Source organism: Equus caballus, chromosome 10, assembly GCF_041296265.1.
Source record: "Equus caballus isolate H_3958 breed thoroughbred chromosome 10, TB-T2T, whole genome shotgun sequence".
NCBI classification, from domain to species: domain Eukaryota; kingdom Metazoa; phylum Chordata; class Mammalia; order Perissodactyla; family Equidae; genus Equus; species Equus caballus.
The window spans coordinates 65,450,466-65,477,102 of NC_091693.1; the positions used below are offsets into that span (position 1 = coordinate 65,450,466).

The window sequence follows — 26,637 nt, forward strand, 5'->3', positions numbered from 1 at the left end:
ATTAGGACTGCAGAATGTCGCCCTCTCTGCAAGCACCCTTTCCAGATCGCGGACGAAGCGGAGATCCACGTTTACGTCAATCCGGAGGTGGGCAGAGGGCTCGCTCACTTTATAGATGGCGATTATCACGACCCCCATTCCCCCTCTACACTATCTTTCCAGGCCGGGCTGCCCGACCTGGGTGGGGATGCGGGTCAGTAGGGTCTCACCCTCTCTTTCCCTGCATCTCACTCCCCACCCCCGTGGCCACCGGAGGGCAGCTCGCCCACGCCCTTAAGGAGGCTCGTGGGCTTGTGTCTGGTGCCGCAGTGAGCGAGTCCCGCTGTCCATTCTTCGCCGCGGGCTCTGGCCTGGTCGGTGTGGCGGGCTGGGGAGGCCCCAGCTCTGGTGCAGCGCCTGCGGGGTGAGGGGTGCGAGCGCTGCACAGGCCCAGCGCGCACGCCCCGCCGGGAGCTCGGGGGTATCTGCCTGGGCGGCGAAGATCCCCCAAGGAGGCCCGGGTCTTAGGGCCAAAGTCCGTGACCCCTACCCGGCTGGCTGCCTCTAATGCCCCCTGCCTGACCTACCATTCCTGACGGAGGCAGTCCGTGGGCTCCCAAGGGAGCGTGCGTGTGCACTGCGAGAGCGCTGGGGAGTGCGTGCTTGTGCCGTGTGTGCCTGGGTGTGCAAGAACGTGTGCCTGTCTGTGTGACTGTGTATGCGGGTGAGTCCACGTCTTGTGTAAATGTGAATATGTTTCGTAAGCTGCGTGAACGTTTTTTCTGCTTGTGTATACACAAGTGTGATAACGTTCGTGCAAATGGTATGCAGTGTATGTCGTGTGTACACATGTGATGTGTGTGTAGTGTGTGATACGCGTGGCGCGGAGTGGGGGGAAGTGGCAGCCTGGAGAGGTTCCCCCAGAGATAAGGGCAACAGGCTTCACGGGTTTGGGTGCCAGGGGCGAGGCAGGAGCGGGGAGCCGCGGGAGACCCGGCCGGGGCTGGGGCGGGAGGCGGGGGAGAAAACGCCTTCGTGCGCACGTGGCCCTCCCTCACCGCCCCCGGAGCGACCAGGAGAAGAGCCTCGCCTCTCGGCCATGGGAGGCCCTCTCTACCCACCCAGAGAAAATGAAAGTAGAGAAAAAGGCATCCCAAGACCAGCTTCGTAACATACTGAGAGCAGCGGACGCGGAAAGGCCGCGGGAGGGGCGCCGACTGCGCGTCCACACCCGGCCCGGCCCTTTCTCTGCCCGAGGGAGTGTGGGATTCGGGTCCCCCGCGGCCCTCCCGAATCCGCTGCTGGGGACACTCGGGCTGTGGACCCCGCGTCGGCGGGCGCCAGAGCAGCCCCAGACCTCGAAGTGCTTCCTCGGAGGGAGGGAGAGAGAGCGCGCGGATGCTGGGGCCACCCCTCCCGGACGGGCCGCGGCCGCGCCTGGAATCGGGCCCCGCGTCCCGCTTTGCATCGGCCTCATCAGAACTAACTTTGCCCCTCACTTGGCTGCGGCATAAAGGAATCAAGGCCGCTGTCAGATAATTGCAGGTGTCAGCGTGGAAAGTGGCAGTGTTTGCACACTCTCACGGGGCTCGCTGCGTCTGCTCCCGCGGCTCCGCGGGCCTCTCACACCCCAACCCCCGCCCCAGCTCCCGGGCCGCGGCTTCCGGGCGGGAGACGCGGGGCTGCGCGGCGCCGGCGGCCCCCGGACCCCGTGCGCGCGTGCGCCGCACCCCTGTGCCCGCGCGGGGACCGGAGCGCCGAGGCCGCGCGCCCGCAGGGCCCTGGGGGCTGTGGGCAAAGGGCGGAGGGGGCGCCCAGGGCGGCGGCTGGACCCGGGTGGGCGAGGCCGAGGCGCCGGCGGGGCCCCGAGCGGGAGATGCCCGCGAGGGGCGCGTTTCTTTAGCGTTGCCACCCCGCCCCCATCCCTCTCTCCGGGGCCTTTTTTGTATCCCTGAGCAGCTGGGGGCTCCCTCACCACCCACCCCCGGGCCTCCCCATACAGAATAAAGTCAGTCTGTATTTAATGGTTATGGCGGATGTGAGGGGGATTTGGCAGAGGCAGAAGAGAGGCCTTTCGCTCTCAAACATCGCGCCTTACGTCGTGTGAGTCTACCAACCCACCACGACCCCATATTCTTGTGCGGGTGTCTGACTCGAATGACAAGCGAGCTGATTTTTTCAGTACATAGCTGGGAAATGTAGTGAGTGATAATAGAGATTTCTCTTTCATTTTTTACGCTTGACTTGGTTATTGTTGCTTTTCTTTTCCCGTGATTCCTTCTGAGGATTAGCTCTGACTTCCCCACTATTGGCGGTCAAAGTGGCCCCGACTCGGGATGACAATTGACGGGGATCAAGGGATTGCCCATTCTGTGCCTGTAAGAACGGATTCGTGCCAGAGAAACTCATCAAGTGGAGGCGGAGAATAAAGACCGTTCGGGGGTAAATGTATTCATTGAGAAGGGTTCTCCCAAATTGCTTCTAAGTTTTTTTAATGAAAAGTAACGATTGCAGCAATCAGCGGCTTTTTGGCGGATTACAAATCTGGAGGGGGCTGCGGCGCCGCATTGAAAAGCGCCCCCGCCTCCGCACGGGGCAGCGGGTTCACAGGAGCAGCGCCAGGGGCGGGGGTCCCGTCGCCAGACAAAGGCGGGAGGGGGCGAGCCGAGGAGGCGCTGAGGAACTGGACGAGGTGTGGTCCACCCGGCGCAGGTGTGGCGGGGAGCCCCGAACCGAGGAAGGCGAGGGGCAGGATGCAGGGGAGGGGGCTGAGAGAGGTCACCCCACCACCGCCACCACTGGGTAAATTCCGGGCATCTGGAGCAAGGAAGGTGCCCGAGAGGGACCCAGCAGGTGCCCGTGGAGGGCTGGAGAACCTAAGGTGCGACCTGGTTCCCCACCCCCACCCCTGACCTGAGCACGCTAGAATCTTCTTCTAGAGACGCCTTATTTTGCAAACTGGAATCGACGCGTGGAAGCCCGCTTGGCCTGGGGAGGCTCTCCTCCAGGTGTGACAGGCAGGAGGAGGGAAAGCTGGGTCCCCTCCCCTGGGCGGGGGCAGGGCGGCCGCGAGCAGGACCCGCTGAGCTGCGTCGGCGCGGGCACACAGCCCTGCTCCCACATGCTTTGGTGTGGTTCGCCCCAGACCCCTCTGCCACCAGGGAACCCAAGCGCGTGCCCTCGCCCGCACAGGATCCTGCGCACAGTGTCCAGCCCGCGCCGTGTCGCCCCGGACCTAGGCCGCGGCGCCCCCGGCTCCAGGACGCGGGGAGTCGCCTTGGAAAGTGGGGGGAGGAGGAGCAGAGGGCAGAGACGAAACGCTGTTCCCACAGAGGCTGCAATCAGCCGCCGCGGCCTGAGGCGGTCTCCTCCAGCCTGACTTTTTATACATTTATTTTTTTTAATAGTGTATCTTAGTAGGGGGGTAGGAGGTATGTGTTTTCAAGCCGATTTCTCTTAAGGCTCTCTGGAGTAAATAGGGGGAACAGAGAGACAAGGGTGGGGAAGAGAAGAAGAAAAAAAAAAGACTCTCCCTTCTCCTACCCCCGTCCAGTTTAAAAAGAATGAATCCAGCAGGCAAAGTCCTCGGCCGTGAAGGTTTAACTTTTTTTCTTCGCAGCTTGTCAATGCGACCATTGCTTTGATGGGAGGCTCCTCAAGGTGACACATTTCTGAACTTCACCCCCTTTTCAAACTAACTCCCTACCTCCTTGTTAGTGGCCAGCTCTGAACTTCTGCAGGGTGTTTTTGTGCGAGTCAAGGCTCATTCACGGGCGCTTTTGTGGGCCTCTCCTCCTTTCAGGCCTCAGCGTGTTACACCAATTAAAGGGCGACGTGCTGTAAATGTAATGGGCCGCGCAGCGATTGTTCCTGACAAGCAACAAAACACATAGATCCACCCCTTAGATTAGGCCGTTGAAGGGAGGTTGAGGCCGGTCAGTTTACTGAATAGTTTGTGAACTGTAATTCTGAGGACTCATGTGAAAAAAAGTCTCTTCCCACCTCCCTCGCCTTGCTCCCCCTCCCCAAAAGCTCCAAAAAAGAAAAAGAGAGAGAAACAAGTGACATCCATAGAGCAGAATGGGGTCACTAGAGAAGAAAACGCGGGTGAGGGGCTTGTCCTGTCATTTGGACTGTCCCAAAAGCCCCTCCAGTACTTTCCGTCCTTCCTTACTCTTTCAACCTGGCCCTCACTTCTACTGGCCACAGCAGCCTTCCCCCCATGATGGGGGGCCTGGTGCCCCCATTTTAGACTCGAGATGAGGGTAGGAGTGAGGAAAAGTCAGATTGTCTTAGAAAATGCCGTTGGGGTTGGATCTGGTCCTGGCGGGACCCCCTGGGTCACAGGCTGCAGCCTTCCCCCCACCCTCACCCCTCCCTGGGCAGGGCCCTCGGCCCTGGCTTCCCCTCCAGCCTCAAGTCCTTCTCCACAGCCCTGCCTGCTGCAGAGGCTCCCTCTTTCCTCCTGGGATTTCCTTCTCTTTTCCAGTGTCTGGCATCCATCCTGGCTTCTGCAGCTCCGTGTCATCACTCGATCTTTAAAGAGCACACTTCACCTGGAAAGGAGAGGTTTAGAGATTACCTATGCCATCTTCCTCACAAGTGCTGAGGCCCAGAGAAGTGACTTGTCCAAGGTCACAGAGCAAGTAGCTGAGCTTGCTTGATGGGTTCAGATCTCCCATCCCCTCCTACTGAGCACCCACCCTCCCACAGCTCCTCACCCCACCTCCTCAACCTGCCTCTTAGATGGCTTCTCTGCCCCTCCCATGCTCAGGTGCTCCCAACTCCCTCCCCAGCCTCTGCTTATGTGGTCCTGCCAGCTCTGCCCATCCCCAGGCTTCCCAGCCCTGCTCCATTCAACAGATAGTTATGGAATATCAGTTATGTACCAAGAACGTTTTGCCTTTTCTATGAAACTTGCCCCAGTCTCTTGCTCACTAAGTCTCCTCCCCACTCAAACTCTTCCACCTGGAATTTCACCCCCTCCCCCATCCCTTTCTGCCTGGAAATCTCCTATGCATCCTTCAAGACCCTGCTCAAATGACGCTTCTGTGAAGCCATCCCATTGTGCAAAGACCCCAAGGAAGGAAGGAGGCTTAGCCTGTTGGAGCAGCTCAGCAAATGCCAGTGTCGGTGGAGCAAAGTGAGGCTGGAGAGAGGGGCAAAGGTCAGATCTCCTACAGCCATGTGGGCCGCGTCAAGGATTTTGGATTTTACCCTGGAAGCCACGGAACAGTTTTGGCCAGTGAAAATCCCTTCTCTAGATTGAACTTCTTGAGAATAGAGACTGTGTCCTCTTCACCTTTGTGTCCTCTACTCCTATCCCAGTGTTTGGCACGTACTGCTCAAGAACCCTTCGCTGAGTGCATAAGCGAACCAATAACTCACTGCCCGGGTGCCATCCAGCGCGTCCTTCTCTCTTAATTCCGGCTAACCAGGTTGTAGGTGCCAGGTCGGCAGGAACCAAGTCCCAGTGTCTTTGGATTCTCTGCAGAACCTAATTGATACTAGTTCCATGCTGGGAGTACAGCACACATTTGTCCATTCACTAAAGATGTGCCAGGGAAAGAACTGAAGATCGCGAGGCTGCAACTTCTCATCTTCTTGTCTAACAGCCTGACCTTGGGGGACACCTTACTGAAACCACTCTGAAACCTTGGTTTCTTCATCAATAAAATGGGGACAATGACACTTAATTTATGGGATATGAGGCCTAAATAATACCATTTGTATGAGAATGACTTGATTATGAAGGAATACCTTAATGAAGGAAAATTAATGCAGGCTCTGGGGCCAGGGCAAGACCAGTGGTGAAGGCACCACTTTAAAATGACAAAAGATGGTCCCAGAAAAAGCAGGCTCTTGGGAGAATGCCTCTGTCTTGCAGCAGCCAGTAGCCTCTCTTGCTGTTGGCTCGGAGCCCAGCTGGTCCCACATCTTCCCCCAGGGCGTGTCACTGCTGCTGACACCCTTCACACTTGGCTCCCTGTGCTCCTGCTCTGAGAAGCCTGTTTCAAAGAAGCCTGCATTCCCTCCTTGCACGTAGGAGGCTGCACTTGGAGAGGAGACAACGAGATTCTGGGACGCCAGGGCCGAAATCACACAGACTCTGGTTCCTGCTAACTCAGGCTAAAGAACCACTCATGGAGAGCAGACGGGGGCCCACCCGCCCCCTGGCTGCCCACCAAACTCTCCTGCCCAGTGACTGTGGGGTTCTTGTCCTGGAGGCCTGCACGTCCTCGGGGATGAAATGTGAGTACAAGAGCAGAGACTGCTGCGTGCTGGGGTGTGCATGCTTGCATGTGTGCGTATGTGTGTGTGTGTGTGTGAGTGTGTGTGCATGCTCCAAACCACCTTGGTTAGCCTCTGACAAAGATAGTGGAAAAGAATCCCCAAAGGCAGAAGGGGAAGTCTTTTTATTTATGTTTCTGCATCCAAATCAAATTCCTTTTCAAAAACTAACTTCTTAACTTCCATCCAAGAAGAGAAAGGTGAGAAACATGGTTTCTTACCTTTCCCTGCTGTGCCTTCATCTGAATATTTTTTTAGCCTCAGGGAGCAGGCATGGAAGCTAACATTTGTTAAACTCTGAAGCCAGGTCAGCCAGCCAACCTGCCAGGGAGCACTCCGGGAGCATGAGGGGTGTCCAGGCGGGTTGGGGGAATTGTTTGGCAAGTCACATCCTCCCTGTAGAGATGGCTTTCGTGTCTTCAGGCTAAGGAGATGCCAAACCGAAGGCCTGCCATTGTCGTCGAGGGTAACGTGGGAACCAGTGCGTCCTTGGAGATTTTCACTCCAACCTGATGTGTGCCCTGCTAAACCCTCTCCCCCGGCCCCAAACAACAACAAAAGCTATCTCTCCTCCTTCTACTGATGCGTGAATCCCTCCTCTGCAAGGAATGCCTGTTGCTTGAGCTCAGGGTCAGCTCTTGCAATCGTTAAGTGATTTCACTGAAGGATTCTAGACCTTTCTTCATATTTTCTCACACTGGATTCCTCCCAGAAGATATTTTTCAGATACTCTCCTCTCCAGCTGATGGGATCGTTCATTTTCATAGGAGGGTAACTTTAGGGACTGGGGGGAGTTGGTGAGTGGCAGGAGGGAGGGAAGGGTACCCAGGAATTTTCCTGGGATGGGAGGAGAAAGGACTTAGAGCCCGGGGTACCTCTGGGGGATCCTTGGAGAAGAGACGTCCTCACCAGTGCCGGTGCCGGTGCCGCTGAGAGCCAAGCAGCTCTCCCCCTGCCACCCGATGGAAGGTGGGGGAGACAGAAACCTAAACAAGTGAATTCAATTACATCTGAGAAAGAATAGGCTAAATTAGGATTCAGTCTTTGGGCCTGTTCCAGGAAATATTTGTGAAAAGTTGGTTGGAAGAATACCACCATCCAAACCCTAATTTCGCTATTATATAAAAGCCCCGATTTCTTCGCCGTTTCTGATGAGAAAATGTTTTCCTGATTTTGTCTTTGCTACTGGCGTGTGACCTCTTAATTTAATTTTGGTTTTTGCTTATACAAACCAACTGCCATGGAAACTTTTTCCAGTAGTACAGCAAAGACAGGGGGAAAGTAGAACATTGGTAATTATATATTGTGCACCTAATTCATTTGATTAGTAGTTATCAAGCATCCTTAATGGTTCCTGGCCACAAGCTAGGTCTCTATCTGAGGACGTCAGTCTGCTTCAGCCATCTCTCCTGTGTCTCTGTGAGGCAGAAAGAAGGAGGCTGTTCCTCCAGGGCTGAAGCTAGAATCTGCCAGTCTGATGCCCCACTTTCCTGCTGCCTTCTGCCCCCGCCTTGCCCCTAACTGAGCCACGGAGGTTGGTGCCCGATCAGTGAGGCCACTGCCCAATTTACCCAAATAGCCAGTCAGTGGGAGGGGAGATCTGAAACCTAATGTTTTTCAAAATTAATTTTTGATTTTTTAGTTACTTGCCTGAGCTGGTAAAGAAAATGCTCCTAGGTTCCTTCAATTCCTCTTCTCACGGAGTGCTGTTAACTCTGAGAGAACTCTCAAATCTATGAGAAAAAATATGCGTTTGGGAACAGAAACTAAATTAGGCAGAAGTCTCAGATTTAGAATACGTGGTACATTTTTTTGGTCATGTGCCATTTCACAGTGGATGGAATTCAGGGCTGTTGCATACAGTTGTATGGGTTGTACACTGCACAATGATAGAAGCGTGCAATCAATCTATGGATGGAATTGGATCTTCTGCTCACGGGGATGGGGGATTGAGGACAGAGAGGTCACTCCCATTCTGGCGATCTTTATTTCACCAATTTAAGAAAACTGCAATAGATATTGAAAATAGTGTATTTCTTTTGGACAGAATGACAAATTTTAAGCTCTGGACCCAGACAAATTGGTTCTAAACTCTGCCTCTGCCATATACTAGCTGAGCTGCCTTGGACAAATTGCTTAACCTCTCTGTGTCTCAATTCCTCATCTGTAAAATAATAGATAAATAATATTAAATAATAAGAGTAACCACTTCGTAGGTATGTGAGGATTAAATGAATTAATACATGTAAAGAGCTTAGATTATTGTCTGGCACATAGTAATTGCTCAATTAATATTAGATGTTATCATTATCCTTTGATATGGTGAAAAATGTGTACTTTCCCCCCATTGTGGCAGGAGATAGAAACACAAGGCCCCCACTGTTCTGTCTGGGAAAGAGCAAAGGCCCTGTGTGGCTTGGCAGGAAGGGGGGGGCACTCAAGTAGGACAGAACAGGTTTAGTTCAGGTGTAAGCATCTCTTGTGACTGTGGCCCTGTTCTCTGCAGCCGCGGTCTCCTCGTCTGCAGACTGAGCATGATAATAGTGTCTACCTTGCAAGGTTGGTATGAGGATTAAAGACGAAACATGGCCAGTATCCAACACAGTGCCTGACCCTTAACAGGCTCTCAAAAAGTGTCAGCGCTTGTCAGGTTGAAGCTAAGCCAGGACATGGCGCTTGGATAGTGTCATATACAGAGTCACTGAGCGTGCTCCAGCCTCAGTGAACAAAAACTTCCCCACCCCGGCCAAGGGCGGAGATTTCCGAATCTCTATGTGGGATTTAGACTCAGGCCCCAGCCTTCTTCTGGACTGCTGGATCTTGACGATCTTGGTGTTTGTGCTCCTTCTCCCACCTGCTCCCAGGCCCTGGTCAAAAATGGCATTTGCATGGACTGAGAAAACTGGTCAGAAGGTGGAGCACCTCCCCAGGGCCTCTTGGCTGTGTGAGGGTGTTTCGAGTACCAGACTGTCAGCTCCAGGAGGGCGGGGATCATGTCTGTTTCTGTTCAACACACATCCCCAGGGCCCTTGGCAAATATTTGTTGAATGAGTTTAAAAAAACGAATACATTATTAATGACTTCCTTGTATAGTAGCAGCCCGGTTAAACCTGAACTCAGTGGATGGAACCCTCAATTTACCTGACTTTTACCCCTAAATCTCACTTTGTTAAAGAAGAAACCAACAGAACTAGCTCCTATGAGGAATTTAGTATAAAGTAAAACTAACTTCAGTTTTTCAGAACATGGCCTGGAATTTGCACAGATTCAGCCCAATTTCCTACACCTTGTACATGGAGAGTTCGCAACATAGAAGTCATTCAGCAAACATTTATAGAGCAAGTCCCATATGCCAAGGGCTGAAATAATAACTTACACTTTCAATTTACTAATTAATTTCACATATAAATTTAAAGCAATTACCCCTGAGATACAAAGAAAAGACAAGAATTGCCACGTCCACTTCCTCTTTCTCATATGAGGAAAGTAGGGCTCGAGGCCCAGTGACGTGCCAGAGGTTCCTCTGACCATACAGCTGGGATGAAGGGGGTGTTCCAACTCCCAAAACCCAGCTCCTTCTCCACTGCTCCCTGGACCTCTTCCACGGGAACTGCTCCTGAAACTCATGACTCACATGTCGCCAAGAGGGAGCACATATTGTCAGTATCTTACAAAGAGAGGAAAGTAAACATTTTAGAAACATTTTCCGATGAAGTCTTTTTTTTTTTAAATAAAAGTATTTTCTGGGCCAGCCTGGTGGCATAGTGGTTAATTTCACGCTCTGCTTCAGTGGCGCGGGGTCCACAGGTTTGGATCCCAGGCACAGACCTACACACTGCTCATCAAGCCACACTGTGGCAGCAACCCACATACAAAATAGAGGAAGACTGGCAACAGATGTTAGCTCAAGGCCAATCTTCCTCACCAAAAAAATAAATAAATAAATAAAATAATTCTGGTTAACACAAAGATTTTTATCAGAAAATGAGTCAGAATACTTCACTCCCCAGTGTACCCATTAATCCAAATTTAGATCCAATTATTTAGGATTTAAAATAGAAAAAAAGGTATTTTTGGACATCTCTAACAATCTGAATAGAAATTTTCAGCATGCGTTTCCTCAGTAGATGCTTGATGACCTAAACCCCCTGCCAGGCCCATCCTACCTTGTGGACCAGCACAAGGTGAACTACCACAAGGGCCTCAGAGAGAGAGGGAGAGGAGGAAATGGGCTGTACTTTCCCAAGAAGTCTAGCTACACTTCCCCTGTACCCATCCAATAACCACCACCCTCTCCCCCAGTACATAAGTAGGTTTGAATGGGTCTTTCATCCTAACCATCAAATTGGCTTTGATTAAGACAATTATGACACAGGCCACCCTCAGGATGAAGTGGATGGGAAAGCGGGTAGAGTCTGTATGATCAGAAGTCCTGGGGAAACTGCCCTGCCAACCGAGTCTGTCTTGTACCCGTCCGTCTCTCCACCCTCACCTGCTTCCTACCCCTCCCCACGGGTGTCCTGCATTCCCACCCTGACCCTGCTTCTGAAAGGTCCGAACCGCTACAGTCTTTTTAGGCCTCTTCTTTCCTTTTTGGAAAGTGCTTTTCAGGTAGGTATTAACATTTCCCGACCAGCTAACTCATCCTAACATGAGTGATCCCCAGAGACCTACAATTCAAAAGAAGATCTTCTGAACCTAAATGAAGCTCTCATTTGTGGGGTTTATGCCAGAAATGTTTCAGGGGCCCATGAATGGAGTCTCCTGGGTCAGGTGCTCACCCCTGACCAATAAGCTGAGGACACAGGAGCATGTGGCCCACGGGGCAGGCCAGGGCGTATTATTTAGAGGGGGTCAGGTGGGGGCAGTGATGGGCATCTCCCTTATATGGCTCTTGTATTAGTCTGCTCAGGCTGCCATAACAAAATGCCATAGACTGTGTGGCTTGAACAACAGAAATTTATTTTCTCACAGTTCTGGAAGCTGGGAAGCCTGAGATCAAGGTGCTGGTGCATTTGGTTTCTTCTGAGAGCTCTCCTCCTGGCTTATAGGTGGCTGCCTTCCCTCTGCGTCCTCACATGTGGAAGAGAGAGCTCTGACGGCAGTTTTTCATCTTATAAGGGCAGCAGCCCTATAGGATTAGGGCCCCACCCTTGTGACCTCACTTAACCTTTATCACCTGCTCACAGGCCCCATCTCCAAATATAGTCACATTGGGAGTTAGAGCTTCAACATATGGACTTGGGGAGAGAGGGGGGACACGAACATTCAGTCCATGACATTCCACCCCTGTCCCCCCAAAATTCTTGTTCTCACACGCAGACACATGCACTCCATCCCAACGGCCCAGAAAATCTTAATTCACTCCATCATCAACTCTAAAGTCTAAAGTCCAAAGTTTCATCTAAATAGCATCCAAGTCAGATACAGGTGAGACTCAAGGTGCGATTCATCCTGAGGCAAAATTCCTCTCCCCTGTGAACCTATGAAACCAGACAACTTCTGTGCTTGCGAAACACAATGGTGGGACAGGCAGAGAACAGACATTCTCATTCCAAAAGGAAGAAGCAGGAAAGGACGATGGGTCCCAAGCAAGTCCAAAACCTAGCAAGGCAAATTCCATTCGAGCTTAAGGTTCGAGAACAATCCTCTTTGGTTTGATTCACTGACCTCCAGGACCACGGGGCTGGCAGTGTCACCCTCAAGGCTCTGCAGGCAGCCCCACTCCTTCAGCTGTCTGCTGGGGCCCCCACCATGGCTGTCTTCAAGAGCCCGCCCTCTGAAATCAAGGGGGAAACAGTCTTGCCCCCTGGGCCTGTGGTAGGAGTGCCAGCCCTAGTGATCTCTGCATCACCTTGGGGTCATTCTTCCTTTTTCTTGAAGGATAACCCATGTTAGCAGCTTTTCTTCATTTGTCCCATTTTCTTGAAGTTGGCAGTCTTTCTGATGGTATAATCCCATCTCTATTTCTGGCTTCTGCTGAGATGGCTGATTGAGCCCATGGTTCACACCCACGTTAATCTCCTTATCAAAGGGCTATTCAGCCACACCCTTAGTGTTCTCTTCAGAACACCTTCCTCATTCTCTGCAATATGGTTAGGCTGGAAATTTTCCAAATCTTTAAATTCTGGTTCCTTTCTGCTTAAGGATTCCTTCTTCCACTCATCTCTCTCCTATTGCATTTTACGATAAGCAGAATAAAGCTGCACCTTCAATAATTTGCTTAGAAATCTCCTCTGCAAAATAGCCAATTTCATTGCTTGAAAGCTTGTCCTTCCACAAAACAGTAGAACAGAGTTCAGCCAAATTCTTTGCTGATTTACAACAAGGATCCCCTTTCCTCCAGTTTCCCATAAACTGTTCCTCATGTCTACTTGAGATCTCACCAGAATGGCCTTCAACATCCATGTCTCCACCAACATTCTGCTCGTGATTATTTATGTGTTCTCGAAGAAGATGGAAGCTTTCTCTCCAGCTCTCCTTTTTTCTTTCTGAGCCCTCACCAGAATTGGCTTTAACACCCGCATTTCTAACAACAGTCCCTTCCTGGCACTATAGACTTTATAGCATGCACCTCAAAACCTCTCCAGCCTCCACCCATTTCCCAGTTCCAAAGCCACTTCCACCTTCTTAGGTACTTGATACAGCAGCATCCCAGTTCATGGTACCAAAATCTGTATTTGTCAGACTTCTCTAGAGAATCGGAACCAATAGGATGTATATCTATATAGAAAGAGATTTATTATAAGGAATTGGCTCCTGTGATTATGGAGGCTGACAAGTCCCAGGGATCTGCAGTCAGCAAGCTGGACCCAGGAGAGCCAACGATGTAGTTCCAGTCCAAAGACTGGTGGCTCAAGATCTCACCAGATGTTGGGAAGAAGAGCCATGTGTCAGTTCAAGTCCGAAGGCAGGAAAAAACTGATGTCCCACCTCAAGGGCAGTCATGCAGGAGGAGTTCTCTCTTACTCAGCCTTTTTGTTCTATTCAGGCCTTCAACTGATTGGATGAGGCCCACCCACATTAGGGAGGACCATTTGCTTTACTCAGTCTATGATTCAAATGCTCACCTCATCCAATAAACACCCCCACAGACACATCCAGAATAATGTTTGAACAAATATCTGGGCACCCCATGGCCCAGTCAAGTTGACACATAAAATAAATGATCACAGTTCTCATCCTCATAAATCACCTTATTAGTGCCCCTGGGAAACTTTCAAAACATACCACACTCTAGTCCCACCCCCAGAAATTCTTATGTCATTGGTCGGAAGTGCAGCTTCTCTTGGGAGTTTTAAAAGCTCCTGGGGTGACTCTGATATGCAGTCAAGGTGGACAGATGAGGTACCTCAGCCAGCAAACTTAGCTGGGCAGAGAAGCCACATGGGAGTGCTTTATGACCCAGACCAAGGCCAGCACCAACTAACCACTGAGAGTCTCTTAATTAGTTGAGGGCCCTAAATGCACTGCCGGCTGTAACAGCAAGCAAATATCATGCAATTTAACAATGTAGGTGCCAAGTGCACATACGATAAAACTGAAATCAAAGACACAAAGCTTTTGGGGGAAACAGAGATCCTTTGGATATGGGAATGGTGAGGTTTTAAACTTCGGTGTTGGTGGCAAATAGAACTATGGTTTATGTTTCATAATTTAGGTACTTTTGATTCCATGCACTTTTAATCATTTAGCTGATTTTTTGTAGTTGCTACTTTTTTCTTCTGGGAAGTTGGGGGCATGTCACTCCCTCATTTTGCCCAGTGCTATGCCCACAGCCAGGAAAAAAGGGATGACTCGGCTAAAGGGGCTGCAGGGAGGGCCTCTGGCCTGGGCCATGGAGTTGGGCTTCCCTGTGGGGTGGGGAGAAGGAGGAGGCTGAGAGGATGAGGGGGAGAGAAACTCCTCTCCACCCTAGCTGAGGAAGAAACCAGCGCCTGGGTGTGGGTGGGGTCACCAGATAGGACTTTGCATACTTAGGATAGTAGTTCTAGTCCTTTCCATGGTGATGCTAAGAGCTGAGAGTGACCGTTTTTTCTGAGGGACAGCAACTCTCACCCACTCTGGCATAGGGTAAATAAGGCGAACTAAAATGGTAATTTACAGTCTGTGTGGGTTTTGTGCAGTATTTGCTCAGTATCAGTCCAACCAGAGGCAAAAGCACATAGAAATGTTTTCCATGGTAAACAAGAGCCACATTCTATTGTTCCAGCTTTTGCCATGAAGGAGAACTTTGCAAAAGCTGCCAACGCCTTCAAAGATGCTCATTCCTTAAAGAGAATTTACTGATAACCTTAAAAAACCGTGGATCCAACTCTGCAACATAGTTTCAGAAACAAGTCCCACCCTGCCAACAGAGTTTCAGTTTGAGAAGATGGACCGTGGTGATGGTTGCACAGCAATGTGAATGTACTTAATGCCACTGAACCTCACACTTAAAAATGGTTTAAATGGCGCAAAATAAAAAGTTTCCCGTTAAAAAATAAAGGCATTCCATATGCAGAATTAACAGCACCTTTAAATATATAATACCAAAACTGAAACCCTGAAGGCTTTACTAACTGCCTAAATCAGCAATTCTAGGTTCAAACACGTATGAGAAGAGGCAAGAAACGGGATGGCGGAGAGGTCGTGTCTATGCCATCACCACCAAATCTTTCCATCAGCCATGTGGTTCTCAAGATGGCAAAGAGCTGGTCAGACTGAAGTTTTTCCTTAGTTGAGCTGCTGTTTTGGCGGCAGAGAATCAACGGGAAGCGAGAAATCTTCCTCCTCAAAGCAGCGAAAACGGGCCGGGCGCCCACCCCTGCGGACCGCCGCCCCGCGCAGCCCCGCGCCCGGCTGCCCTCGCCCTCGGCGGCCGGAGCCGCGGACCCGCGGGCGGAGAGGGCGTCCCCCCGGCCGGCGCAGCCCACCCCGGGGGCCGCGCGCCTCGCTCCCAGGGCCTCCTGTGGCTGCGAGGCGGGAGCAGGCTTCGCCGCCTCCCTCCCGCTCGCCCGGCTTCCAGGTTCAATAAGGATTACATCATGGAGCAAGTATGCGGGGCAGCCTGAGAATCAAAGCCGTCACAATCAGCGGCTGGTTAACTGTAATGTTGCTGAAACACACCCTCCCCGCTCCGGCCCCCTCCCCTCCCCACCCCGGCCCTCTGCTTGTCGTACTATTAAGGATAGCATTATTGGGGAAGAGGAAAATCTGATCAAAACTGTCGACCGCCAACGGCAGACTTTCTATGGATTCTGTAAAGGCCACCTTAACGATTTCCCTAATTAATGGATGACATCTTTGGCTGAAGGAGAGGCGATGGATTCGACTCTGTCTTCGTCTTTGTTAACCTTCTAATTAACTTTCGTAGGTCACCCAGGTCTCCCAAACCCAAAAAGTGAAGAGGCCCATTGTGCGAGGAGCAGTAAACTTACTTTTTCTGCTGGGGTACTTAAAAGGGGAACGATTATAGGCCGAGAAAAATAACTCCATTTAAAAGCTTTGTGGCCGCGGAGAATGCATAGGTCCCTCCCTTAGAAAATAATTGAAACACCTTTTATACCAATATTTCTATGCATAATAAAAACAAATTAGTAAAATGCATCTAAATTCAGCAGCACTTTCAAATTCCCTTTTTTGGAATCTAAGCCTCTGAAAGTCAACAAAAGGAGTGGGATTCAGAGAGAAAATTGCAACAGCTATCAGCCTTTATGCAGAGTGAGTGCGGACAGGGCCAGGGGCTCAGTCACCTCCCAGAGAAAAAGCTCCCAATATACTGCCCTCGCCCAGGCTGGGGATGAACGGCCTGGGGCACCCAACGACTGTTAGCTGATGAGCAGGTCTTTTTCTGGATAGAGTGGTCTTTTGGTGTTCAGAAATATTTTAATGGTCTTAGTGAAAAACAGAAACCACAATGGTGGAAAAGCTAGAAAGCAAGACGAAACCCCACTGTGATCAGTGAAATTGATAAACCAGAACAATTAAAAGAAAAAAAAGTAAGGGATATTCCCACTGGAATTTCAGTTTGGGTACATTTGCCAGACTATGCGGATGAGTTGGGGCTGCTGCTCCAGCTTCTTGACATCTCTGACCAAGCAAAGGAGACACAGGAAAGAGCAGGTGCTCAGCCTAAAATGGAACCGAGGTGGGGGCTCCCTTTAAGGAGGGCTTTGCAGAGAGCGAGCTCCTCTGAGAATCTCTTCCAAGGGAAAGAGATTCCTAACCCAAGGACAACAGCAGCAGCAGTGACTTTAATACTGTCTTCTGATTATAAACAGAACCAGAGCTAATTGTAGAAAAGTATAAAGACTTTAAATAAGTACTGTTAATATTTTAATTATGTCTTTCCATTTTTTCTATGCACCCCAAAATTTTTACACAGTTTGGATTTGTATCCTTCTTTTTGTTCCTTTAATACCACTTCATGAGCACTGTCCTGCTCCTTTCGATGTCCTGCCCGCGCACCCAGATGGAAAGTGCAGGGGGCAGGCAGCCTTAGGCATCTTTCTGCTGGAAAGCTGCCACTTGTGAGGAGGCAAGTGCTCTCATGCATTGCTGTGAAAGTTTACATTGCTGCAACCTCTCTGTAATAGAGGGCAATTTGGCATTATTTATCAAAATTATGAAAATATTCACCCTTTGATGCAGCAATTCTTCTCTGGGAATTTGCCCTCGGGATATGCTTACACATGTGTGAGGACCTATGTATAAAGTTATTCTTTACTGCACTGGCCGTAACAGATCAAATAGGGTCCATAAAAACAACCTAAATGTTCATCCATAGGGGACTGGTTAAAGAAATGTGGTACATCCATCCAGTGGAATATTACGCAGCCATAAAAATATGGATGAAGATGTGCACTATATACCAATTTGGAATGGTCTCAAAAATAGCCTGTTAGGTAAAAAACAAACAAACAAAAAGAGCAGAAGAGTGTGTAAAGTATGCTAACATTTGCAGGGAAAGGCATGGTTTGAATATGCATAAAAATTTTCTTCTAGCAGCAGTTGTCCTGGGAGCAGAGAACTGGGTGGCTGAGGAACAGCTGTAGGAGGAGACTTCACTATAACTTTTGTATCTTCTGAATTTGTACTATGTGAATACATTACCTATTTTAAAAATACGCAAATTTAAAACTAAAAAAAGAGAAAGGTTAACATCTTCCAATGTGCTCTGTGCATAGCTCTGTATAATTCAAGGGCGGCCCAGTCTTAAAACCGTCCTGTTCATATCCGCATACTAAATGGCTTATTTCAGACTTCTCAAAGTCTGTCTAGATTAAAAGACCCCTAAAACAGAAGGTACAAAGTCACTCTGTCTTTGAAATCTTTAAATGTTTTTAAATGAAAACAGACTAATGCAGTCTGTGATTTAATTGTTCAAAATTAAAATTCAACAAACTGTTAAGTCTGTACAAATAAAACACAGGCTTCATCAGCCTGTGCACGGGGACAAATGCTTTGGGCCTCGGAATTGTGGAAACATTTCCTAACATTTGAGATGTGCCAAGAAAGAGAGAAAGAAATCAAATGAGATCGTGTCTTACTCAAATTCCTCTCACTGGTAAGGGTCTGATTTACTGGTGTCAATCAAGTTAAGTGGTTCCCATCCTATGAGCTATAGGAAGTGATTGAACTAAAACCTGGAGCCAATATGATCCCCTCCCCACTCCTCAGCCCAGTCTGTCAAAATGGCACTGGAAATTATTCGGTTGAACCAGATGAAATTGGTGTTGCGTCAATGATCCAATAGCAGCAATGTCAAGATTCAACCTAATTTTTTCATCCTCATAATGTTGTAGCCGGTGGCTACACAACAGAGACGGTTAGCTGCCTGTCTACCATCCACTTCTCCATTCTTCCCTGTTAGCAGAACTCCCATTTAGTTCCCATTTAGGAAGGCAGTAAATCTCACTTCGAATCAACCATATACATGGAATTCCCATTTCTTTTTGCCTGTGATTGGTTTCAATCTGGGCATGTGATACAATTCTAGGCCAATGAGATATAAGAAAAGACAGCTAGAGGCTTCTCAGGAAGATTTCTCTTCCAGTGGACATTTTCAGGTTCAGATGGACCGCCCAGCATTCCAGCTGCCATCTTGCTCCACAAAGGCAGCATGCGCGCAGACAAAATGGGCATGTGGGGTGGCACAGTCGAAAAAAGGAAGTTAGAGCTCCATGATCGTACTGAGTGGTTGTATCAAACAACTCTGTAATCCCCTGGCCTTGTACTTGTTATGTGAAATAATAATTTTCCTTATTGTTTAAGCCATTTTGAATTGGCTTCCCATTACATTCCAAATATCAATAGACCATCCTGGCAAATATTTTCACCACTTGAAGTGGTGCGAAGCCCAGGTAGTATCTTGTAAAGCTCCTCAAGTAGTTCTGCTGTGCTCCTGTAGTCAAGATTATTTTAAATGATAAAAATAAATGCCTCCTCAACATCTTTAGTCACTAGGGAAATGCAAATGAAAACCACAATGAGATACCACTTCACACCCATTAGAATGGCTATAATCAAAAAGATGGCCCATAACCACTGTTGAGGATGATGTGGAGAAATTGGAACCCTCGTGCATTGCTGATGAGAATATAAAATGGTGCAGCCACCTTAGGAAACAGTTCGGCAGTTCCTCAAAAGTTAAACATAGAGTTACCATATAACCCAGCAATTCTACTCCTACATATATATCCAAGAGAATTGAAAACATACGCTCACACAAAAACTGACACAGGAATGTTCATAGCAGTGTTATTCACAATAGCCAAAAAAGTAGAAACAATGCAAATGTCTATCAACTGATGAATGGATAAATAAATTGTAGCATATCCATACAATGGAATATTATGTGGCAATAAAAAGAACTGACGTACTGACACAAGCTACAACAGGATGAACCTTGAAAACATTATGCTAAGTGAAAGAAGCCAGACACAAAAGGCTACCAAGTATATGATTTCACTTGCATGAAATGTCCAGAATAGGCAAATCCACAGACAGAAAGTAAATTAGTGGTTTCCAGGGGCTGGCAGCAGGGGGAAATGGGAAGCAACTGCTAATGGAAGTGGAGTTTCTTTTTTGGGGTGATAAAAATGTTCTGCAATTTGAGAGTGTTGGTGGATGTACAACTCTGTGAGTATATTAAAAACTATTGGATTGTGCACTTTAAAAGGGTGACATCTAGGGCTGGCCCAGTGGCGCAGCAGTTAAGTTCGCACGTTTTGCTTCAGTGGCCCGGGGTTCGCTGGTTCGGATCCCAGGTGTGGACATACACACCGCTTGTCAAGCCATGCTGTGGCAGGCATCCCACATATAAAGTAGAGGAAGATGGGCACAGATGTTAGCTCAGGACCAGTCTTCCTCAGCAAAAAGAGGAGGATTGCTGGCAGATGTTAGCTCAGGGCTAATCTTCCTCAAAAAAAACAAAAGGGTTCCTTTAGGGGCTGGCCCTGTTGCCTAGTGGTTAAGCTCAATGTGCTCCACTTCAGCCACCCAGGTTTGGTTCCTGGGCGTGGACATACACACTCGTCAGTGGCCATGCTGTGGCAGTGACCCACATACAAAACAGAGGACGATTGGCAGCAATGTCAGCTCAAGGTGAATCTTCCTCAGAAAAAAAAAAAAGGTGAACTTTATGGTATGTCAGTTATATCTCAATAAAGCTGTTATGAAAAATTCAAAAAATAAATGCCTTCCATAATTATAATTGTTTTAAAAGATCCCAGAATCACCATACAACTAAGAGTCAACCTTCAAAAATACATGACCAATTATTTTAAAAAAGTCTATTTTTCTCTAATTCGATCTGCATTTTTCCGTTAATTCAGCCAAAATGGGTGGAGATTCTATTCCCCGGTAGACTGTAAACTTCATGAGGCAGTGTCTACATCTGTGTCTTAGTGTCAGCATGTCCAGCTGAACTACACATATTACAAGTTTCCATTAGATCAATATGCCTCATCACCCTTCCTGTTCGTTCTTGCAAGAAAGATACAATGTCTAGAGAAAAGTGGGAAAGAGATGAGCAAGTAAGTGATTTTTGAAGGGATTAGAAAATCTCTGTTAGAAGCAATTCAGTGTATTCACAACAACCCTCTAACTATACCTCACTTCACCCCACAAAAATAGAGAGAACAGAGGGTAGGATAGAAATAAGAGAGTCTGGGGGCCAACCTGAGGCCGAGGGGTTAAGTTCGCACGCTCCACTGTGGCAGCCCTGGGTTCGCTGGTTCGGATCCTGGGCATGGACCTAGCCCCGCTCATCAAGCCATGCTGAGGCGGTGTCCTGCATAGAGGAACTAGAAGCACCTACAGCTTGGATATACAACTATGTACTGGGGAGCTTTCAGGAGGAAAAAAAAAGAGGATGATTGGCAATAGATGTTAGCTCAGGGCCAATCTTCAAAGAGAAGAAAGAAAGAAAGAAGAGAGTCTTCTAATACCAGGCATTAACAAGGTTTGATATCACCAAACTGGGTCAGAAATAATGGATGGCAACCTCACCATTGCACACCATCCCTAGAATTAATTCCTTTTTCTTTGTTCTCTATATCAGTAAGACCCACTCACAAAATTTCCTCCCAGTGTGAAGAGACTTCCTAATAACTAAGAAAGTTGGATATTTTCTCTGCTGAAAAGCCACATCTTGTTTATGGGCTGGATTCGCTATCTAAAAGTTCATGGGGCGAGGGGCCCTATGGAGACGGGTTATCCCCCATACCCCCCAATATAATTCCTTCGTTCAATTCACATTTTCTTTTCCTTCCCCTTTATCTTTTCTTATTCCTCTTCTCGCTTCCTATTTTGCACCTCCATTTATTCCTCTGAATTCTCCTTCCCTTCTCTTTTATCACATCCATCTTTAGTAGTGTATTTAAAGTGTCTCAACAAAGTCCTGATTCTGAAATTCTAAAGTCTTGATTTTGAATTTTGCTTTGCCGGACGAAAGATCAGTTTAACATGAAGAACCACAGGTGGTCCAGCATCTTTTCTTATATCCATCCACCAAACAAGGAGGTCACATATCTATCGAGAGATATTTGGTAGAGCTTAATTCAGTATACATGCAATTTATGTATACATATACATTAAAGAATTTTCTGGATCTGTGTAGGGGCCTTTGAAGTCTCTTCTGCATGTTAATTTCTCTGCTAATCCAGATGCCACTGCTCTTTGTGACATTTCAGAGAGGTCACTGAGCACCATCCTTACAACCCTCCAGAGAAGAACAATGGAATGCCAGTGCAGAACCATTTTTTTATTACCTAACTTTTAGTATTTTTTTTTCTTTTCAAGAAAAGATAGACAGGTCCTAGGAGGTCTCATCACTGATAGGAATTTCTCTGGCTCAGTCAGCAGTTACCCTCTGCAGAGAAATGTCTGAATGTGCCTGTGTTCACAGATTTGTACATTTCCTGGTTTATATGATTACTCCCAGAAGGAAGCACCATGAGCCTCTTTGCCGCTAAACTGACCTTTCTGGCCTCCCCATGTCTATGCAGTACAAAGAATCATAGATTTTTACACATGAACTTGCCCCCCGAGTTGGGAATTCTAGGAGCTCTAACTACAGTTAATCTGTATGCAGACTACAGAGATTGGAAAGCAGTAACCAGTGTTAGGGACTGCAGCTTTTTAAGCCATATATTTCACAAACAAAACACCAGCTTAAATTAGAAGCTGAAAAAATATTTTGGTTTTAATAAAGCAGATTTTTAAAATATGCTACAAAATCTAGGTACAAGGTTATTTGTGTTTATTGTAGAAACTTTGAAAAAACACAGAAGAATATAAAGAAGAAAATAATTGATAATTCCACCATTCAGATAACCACTATTCATATTTTCTTCCAGTCTCTTGACTATGCATATATTTTGAAATTCCTTTTTTAGACTTTCGTTGTTCTGTTTTAAGCAATAATGCTTCATGCTGAGGCTTGGCTCGAGTTTTCATGACAGGGAAGAAAAACAGAGAGAAACCAAGAAAGAACAGGGAGGCTACCGGATTCTCTTGCCTCCTTTCCTCCTGACTGTTGACACTGCTTCCTTACACCTTCCTTCCCCGGAGGCATCCCCATAAATCCTCAAATAGAACAAAAAGGCTTTTCCACTCCTGAAAAGCATGGTAAGTGAGCCTACTGCTTTTCACTGTGAAGAAAATATCCTCATTCTGTATGGGGATAGCTGGGCAATTTGTGAATTTTTGCATTTCTATCATCATCTGTTTCCAGGCTTCTAAGACGGTATGAATATCTGGAAAAAAAAGAAGAGGAAGAAAAAGAAGGAGAAAAAGAATCTTTTTCATCGTTGAAAACACCCTTTAGATTCTAAAATGGGGATGACCATTATTCTGACTCTCCTGCAACATAGTCGTTACTCTCCTCAGTCCGGCTCTTTTTAAATTTTTAGTTTAAGATACTTACTGAATTTTGGCAAGTTTGAGTAAATAATACAGGTTTTCTAGCTTTGCATCATTATGGCCTAGAACTTAAGGCAATTGAGTGTATCCTCCTTTTCCTGTAATTGTCAATGGAAGAGCACATTTGTCACAACCTATAGTACCTATAGTAAGCACTAAAAGCCTGTAGGAAGCATAGACTGAGAAACCAGAACAGTCTGTCAGCCTCCTCAGAGGATGCTCAGTGTCTCCTGAGACCTATTTTCAGTGAAGCCTCTAAGCATGACATTATTGTGCCCCTTGATTGTGCTATCATTTCGTCAAGAGAAATTGTAGCTCTGGCCTCTGCTTCCAGCACTTTAGTGGACTAGGTGCTGTGATGGTGAATTTTATGTGGCAACTTGGGTAGGCTGTGTTGCCCAGTGTTTGGTCAAACACATCCAGATGTTGCTGGGAAGGTATTTCTTAGATGTGGGCAAAGCAGATTTTGAGTGAAGCAGATTACCCTCCACAATGTGGGTGCACTTCGTCCACTCAGTTGAAGGCCTTGAGAGAAAAGACTGAGCTCTCCTTAGGAGGAAGGAATTCTGCCTCCAGACCTGCCTTTGAACTAAGATTGCAACATCAACTCTTGCTGGAATTGCCAGCCTGCCAGACTGCCCTGTGGATTTTGAACTTGCCAGCCCCTACAATCTCATGGGTCAGTTCCTTAAAATTTCCCTCTCGCTGTCTCTGTTCCTGTCTCTCTCTCTCTCTCTCACTCTCATATGTATATATATTTCTTTGGAGATCCCTGACTACTACAGATAGCCTGAATGACAATCTCAACTAAAATAACTAAAATGCTTCATAAAATAATTTTAAAACATCTTTTTAAATGCATCACTGAGCTGGCACAAAAGGGAGAGATTTTTCAGATCCCAAAAAGTAAGTGAACGCAGGAACCCTGGTAGTTAAGCCAGTTTCAAAGCCAGCTTTCGCCCTGGGAGTTTTATCAGACTCTGGGGACTCTGAATCTCAACCTGAGATAATGCTCAGGGATTGCCCAAGGTGGGGAACCTGTTAGGAGAATCCTTGCGTAAAGCTGAAAACACAAAGGGCTACATCCTCGGTGTAAAGATAAATTTTAAAAATAAACCCAGCCCGAAAAACTGGTGCCACAACAAGGACATTTGCCTATCTTAATGTTGACGCTGGAAGAGCAGATGGAAAAAAACTTCCCTAAGAATTTGGAAGCACAACTAGGTCTCAAGCAGATATTCTCTCTGGATTCATACCACCTAGGTGGTCCCAAAAATTTTAAACCCTAATGATAGAGTATTTCAATATAAAAGGATCCAAGCTGGTAGTACAACCAGGTGACTTGACTAGAAAGAGAAAACGCAAATCTTTCTTGAACAAATTCATCTTCAATGCTGGCCTCTAAGAATCTCCAGAGATAAAGTGCCAAGACAAATGAGAAGCTCGCAGAAGGAAAACATCACAAAGCCTAGCAGGAAACATGGCACCATGAAGTGAAGACCAGAAGAAGCAGGCAACTGACACCAATGAAATAAAAGAGAAGCTTGAAAACATCAGCAAGGAACAAGAGACTGTAAGGAACATCCAAGTAGAACTGAAATGGAACCAAACGGTACAGAAATGAAAAATAAAATGATTGATTTTTTAAATGAAGGGGGGTGATTAAACAACTGGTTAGACCCAACAGAAAAGAGAATCAGTGAACTGGAAAATAGATTAAAAGACATTTTCCAGAATACAGTGCAGAAATAAAGAGACAGAAAATATGGAAGAGATGTGAGGCCAGCCTGGTGGCACAGCAGTTAAGTGTGCACATTCCTCTTCGGCGGCCTGGGGTTTGCCAGTTCAGATCCTGGGTGCAGACACAGCACCACTTGGCAAGCCATGCTGTGGTAGGCGTCCCACATATAAAGTGGAGGAAGATGGGCATGGATGTTAGCTCAGGGCCAGTCTTCCTCAGCAAAAAGAGGAGGATTGGCAGCAGATAGCTCAGGGCTAATCTTCCTAAAAAAAAAAAATGGAAGAGATGTTAAGAGTTTTATAACTCCTAATCAGAGTTCATGAAGGAACTAATAGAGTAGAGAGAAGACAATTTCCACAGAGACAATAGTTGAGAATTTTCCACTATTGTTAAAGACAACAGGGCCCAGATCCAGGAAGCCAAGTGCGTCCCAAGTAGGATAAATAAAAGAAATCCACATGTATTCCTACGACTGTAAAAGTGCAGAACTCCAAGGGGGAAGGAAAACTTTAAAAATAGACAGAGAAGAAAGACAGATCACCTGTAAATGTGGAGCTTTAGACCAAATACTGACTTTTCCACAGCAGCAACAACAAAAAAACAAAAGACAGTGGCATGTCGTCAGTGTCCTGAGAGGAAATAACTACATGTCAAGAATTATATCCCCAGTGAAATATCTTTCAAGAATCAGTGTAAAATACAGCTATTTTCAGTCAACTTAAAATTGAGAGCCTTTAACACTGGCAGACCCTCACTAAAGAAAATTATAAAGGATGTACTTCAGAAAGAAAGAAAGAATCAGCAAAGATATAGGTAATTATATGGATAAATCTAAATAAATTTGATTGTATTAACAATGGTATCTAATCTGTAGGGGGGAAGGGATTAAGTCAGAAGTGGATCTCAGAAGTAGAAAAGGATAAGCTGAAAAGATTATAAGGTCCTCATATTGTTCAGGAGTAAGAAAGATATTGATTAACTTTAAGTGAAATTAAAATACCTAGGTAATCACCAAAAGAATAGACACACAAAGAAGACAACTTCCAAACAAGAGCAGGGGGAAACTGGACTGGGGGGGGAATTCCTCAATGAATGCATAAGAATCAAAAGCAAAAAGATGGTAGTAATAAATCCAAGTATATGACTAGTTACAATAACGTAAATGTACTAAAAACTCCAGTTAAATGACAAGGATTGTCAGACTGAATTTCTTTAAAAAAACAGCTACATACTGGTTACAAGAGATTCTTAAAACATAAGGTCATAGAAAGATTGAAAGTCAAAGAATGGAAAACCAAATATTAACAGAAGAAAGCTAGTGTGGCTAAATTAACATCAGAGAAAACAGACTACAGCCAAAGCATTACTAGGAATGAAAATTGTTGCTACCTAATTCACCAAGAAGATATGCCAGTTCTACACACATGTGCACCCACAATCATATACTTCCCTTTAATATCAGAGAAAATGCAATGCAAAGTTACTGCCATCACCACAGCTATTTAATAGTGTATTCAGGGCTGGCCACATGGCCTACTGGTTAGGTTTGGTGCACTCTGCTTTGGTGGCAGAGTTCAGTTACCAGGCATGGACCTACACCACTTGTCAGTGGCCATGCTGTGGAGGCATCCCACATACAAAATAGAGGAAGACTGGTGCAGATGTTAGCTCAAGGAGAATCTTCCTCAAGCAAAAAGAGGAAGATTGGAAACAGGTGTTAGCTCAGGGAAAATCTTCCTCAGCAAAAAAAAAAAAAAAAAAAAAAAAATCCTAACCTTTATAAGTATGACAAAAGCAGAAAATAAATTAAAGATTTAGGACTAAAAAAGATAAAAAACTGTCATATTTGTACATTATATTATTGGCCACATAGAAACTCAAGAAAAACTATAGATAAATCATTAGAGTTAATAAGAGTTTTTCAATCAACATACCCTTGTGTGCAGCAAAAACAATCAATAAGAAAATATAATTCTTTAAAAATGCCATTATAATAGCAAAAAAATGTAATAAATTTAGGTATAAATCTAATAAAAGTATGTACCTCATTTATACAGAAAAATTATACCTTATTGAAAAAACACTGAAGAAGACAAATAAATGGAGAAATATCAAATTGTTAGTAGGAAGCTTCAATAGCATGAAGATGTCAATTCTCCCTATATTGATTAAATCCAATTCCAATGAAAATCCCAACAATATTTTTCATGGAACTTGAC

General features: G+C 46.6%; 1 long non-coding RNA gene across 1 annotated transcript in view; it reads right to left on the reverse strand.

The window, feature by feature from the left end:
* Nucleotides 1-3,355: 3,355 nt before the first annotated feature.
* The window catches only part of LOC138915816 (uncharacterized), a 36,330-nt gene continuing 13,048 nt past the window's right edge, over nt 3,356-26,637 (reverse strand). The window contains exons 3-5 of the long non-coding RNA XR_011422129.1: nt 7,921-8,003; nt 7,146-7,256; nt 3,356-4,535 (exon numbers count right to left, since the gene is read on the reverse strand). This is a non-coding gene — a long non-coding RNA (uncharacterized lncRNA). The remainder of the gene's footprint in view (nt 4,536-7,145; nt 7,257-7,920; nt 8,004-26,637) is intronic.